Genomic DNA, 3,992 nt, shown 5'->3' on the forward strand with positions numbered 1-3,992 from the left:
AGTGGATCACATTATTATATTATTTTGATATTGACAGAATCCAAGGGCAGGGCAGTGGACTGTGGATGATAGTTGGTATAAATACCTACAAATAAATCTTTGAATTCTGTACATAAAAATACTGATAGCTTGAAGTGTGGTAAGTACGCCAATAAAAGACTAAATGAATCAACAATATAAGATTTAATAATAATAAGATGATAATAGTAGGCAGATGGCCACATACAAAAACAATTGTATCAAGTATCTTGGGATCAATAAAATAATGATAGGCAGGTGGCCACATACAAACAATTGTAAGTAGGTTAAGTCTTTGAATCTTTAAATAATAATAGGCAGATGGCCGCATACAAAAAAACAATTAGTCAAATCTTGGGAAAATTACAACATGTGAAATAATGTAGAGAACTACAAAATTTAAATGAAATTAGGTCAATGACATTAATGACCATTGAGGTCTGACAATAACTGCAAAGGTATTAATGATATTACCTGAAATGAATATAATTTGAGGGCAATAATGAAAGTTATTACTAAGGTACAATAATAATGATTAAAAAATGACAATAAGCTGTAAAAAATGCTCAGCAAATAACATACATAAAAAATATATGTGGCATAGGCCTTCAGTGATTTTAATGTCAAGATAGACTTCGACCAAACAATTAATAGGCGTTACTGGCCTTAAAATATCACTTAAGAGCTAAGGGTAGCTAATAAATATAATGAAGATTATCCAGGTAAATATAGGCGACATGGGCCTTCAATGAATTGAATGTCAAGACAGACATCAATTAGAACGAGTAATAGGCGACAGTGGCCTTCAATGAATCACTTGTAAAGCCAAGGGTAGCTGTCAAATCCAATAAATAAATAGTTGCTACTATTGAATACAATTATATAGGCGTCAGTGGCCTCAATGAGTTGAATGTCAAGATAGACATCAATAAAATAATAAGTAGGCGTCAGTGGCCTCAAAAAAATCACTTGTGAAGTCAAGGGTAACTGTCAAATCCAATGAATAAATAGGCGTCGATGGCCTTAGTGAATTGCATGTCAAGATAGACATTAATCAAATAATAAGTAGGCGTCAGTGGCCTCAATGAGTTGAATGTCAAGATAGACATTAATAAAATAATAAGTAGGCGTCAGTGGCCTCAAAAAAATCACTTGTGAAGTCAAGGGTAACTGTAAAATACAAAGAATAATTGCTACAATTGAATACAATTATATAGGCGTCAGTGGCCTCAATGAGTTGAATGTCAAGATAGACATCAATAAAATAATAAGTAGGCGTCAGTGGCCTCAAAAAAATCACTTGTGAAGTCAAGGGTAACTGTCAAATCCAATGAATAAATAGGCGTCGATGGCCTTAGTGAATTGCATGTCAAGATAGACATTAATCAAATAATAAGTAGGCGTCAGTGGCCTCAATGAGTTGAATGTCAAGATAGACATTAATAAAACAATAAGTAGGCGTCAGTGGCCTCAGTGAATCACTTGTAAAGCCAAGGGTAGCTGTCAAATCCAATGAATTAATAGGCGTCGGTAGCCTTAGTGAATTGCATGTCAAGATAGACATTGATCGAATAATAAGTAGGCGTCAGTGGCCTCAATGAGTTGAATGTCAAGATAGACATTAATAAAATAATAAGTAGGCGTCAGTGGCCTCAAAAAAATCACTTGTGAAGTCAAGGGTAACTGTAAAATACAAAGAATAATTGCTACAATTTAATACAATTATATAGGCGTCAGTGGCCTCAATGAGTTGAATGTCAAGATAGACATCAATAAAATAATAAGTAGGCGTCAGTGGCCTCAAAAAAATCACTTGTGAAGTCAAGGGTAACTGTCAAATCCAATGAATAAATAGGCGTCGATGGCCTTAGTGAATTGCATGTCAAGATAGACATTAATAAAATAATAAGTAGGCGTCAGTGGCCTCATGAGTTGAATGTCAAGATAGACATTAATAAAACAATAAGTAGGCGTCAGTGGCCTCAGTGAATCACTTGTAAAGCCAAGGGTAGCTGTCAAATCCAATGAATTAATAGGCGTCGGTAGCCTTAGTGAATTGCATGTCAAGATAGACATTGATCAAATAATAAGTAGGCGTCAGTGGCCTCAATGAGTTGAATGTCAAGATAGACATTAATAAAACAATAATGATGTATACATAAATGAAAATTGAAAAGAACGATTTACATAACCTGAATAAAATTTTGAAGAGGAGATGCGGCCAGGCAGACAGGCAACGACTCCGCAATACCAACAGGAACAGGACAACAGCAAGCAATGAAGTGATTAGGCCATGCGATGACCAGCATGGAAACGTCCATTACAGCAGGCAAATCCCCCAATGGAAAGGTAGGCTGGAGCGAGTAGAATTCCAAACGAATAATCCGATCTTCAAATTGTGGAATTTTTGGATTGATTTCCAAACAGTAGAGATGATGCACTTGAAAGTTTGAAGTTCACGAGGTGAAGCCAATTGTAGAAAAAATGGCAACTGAAGCTTACATGAGGTTGCAATTTTTAGACAAAGTTTATCCAATTTTAACAGAGTAACTGAGTGAAGAACTCGATGAATAATTGAATCACACTGAAGAATGGAACAAACGAATTAATTTGAAGAATAATTCACACTTTAAAAAGGTTTTGTAGATCAAATGAATAGCGATGAAACGCTCACACGAGGTTGCAATTTTAGACAAAGTTTGTCCAATTTTAACAGAGTAATTGAGTGAAGAACTCGATGAATAATTGAATCACACTGAAGAATAGAACAAACGAATTAATCTGAAGAATAATTCACACTTTAAAAAAGGTTTTGTAAGTCCGATGAATTCAGATGAAAGGTTTAGACCGAGCGCAGGAAGAACACACTCGACGACCTCCATGAATAGAATAGACAGGAAAAGCTAAAAACGCTAGCAACAAAAACGAGAAGGCGGAAATGTAGCCACGTACGTGAAACGTCCACAAACGTTTGGTGAAAAAGTGGCAAATAACTAAAAGGTAAGATGCCAAAAGACAAGATTAAATTCTAAAAAATCGAATAACACAAATATTAAAATTGCAACGGCAAACAATCCGACGAAAAAATACGAATAAAAGTATAGAAAACCAGCTGATGGAGCAGTGGCAAAAAACCGCGATTGAGACGTCACTGATCAGCGCAGACGCACAAAAGACACAGCGCGCAGACAGACAGACATGATGACGACATGATGTCTACGTAGTAGCGGAACGAAAAACAAGTGGAACCGTTCCAAAGATGCTTTGTCAGATTTTACAGATATCGATGATAAAACTATATACGATGCGTTCCACAACAGACAACATTATACAGTATGTATATCATCGAACGCAGTACAGTATTTAGTACTCTTTTTTATGGCATTATAATTGGTATTGTATAGTATTTTATGTCATGGTATTTACATTTTATGACATTGTATTCAGTAGTCTATGAGAATGTACCTAGAATATATCCTAGTATATTGGAATTGTTTTTGTTTTCACCCTCTAGAGCAATCATCATTGGAGAAGCAGAGTGTAAGTGCGAATTAGGTATAGTTAATCACTTCGAAAGTTTTCCAATATCATACAGTATTTGAACGTAATGTATTTGGCTTCACATTCCAGATTCCTATTATTGGAAGAGCAAGGTGAATGTGCGATTCAATACATTAAATGAACTTGACCAATTGAATGAACACTGAAAAGTGCTCACAACTAAAGCGTAAACTACTGCTCATGTACGTACCAATTTACTTCTCACATTCTTTGTCACTTTTGTGTAGTGTAATTTATGCTAAACGTTTCCAATTGTTTTTCAAATAATGTCTGAAAATAATGATCAAGAAGCTCATGAAGGTTCAAACAAATAATAATATTAACAAGAAAAGAGGTACTCTTTGTAGGGTAATAATAATAATAATATCGTGTGACCTGGCTGGCTCAGATCTGGTATCAGAGTTTTCAGGTCG

This window comes from Nilaparvata lugens, chromosome 10, assembly GCF_014356525.2.
Source record: "Nilaparvata lugens isolate BPH chromosome 10, ASM1435652v1, whole genome shotgun sequence".
Classification (NCBI taxonomy): domain Eukaryota; kingdom Metazoa; phylum Arthropoda; class Insecta; order Hemiptera; family Delphacidae; genus Nilaparvata; species Nilaparvata lugens.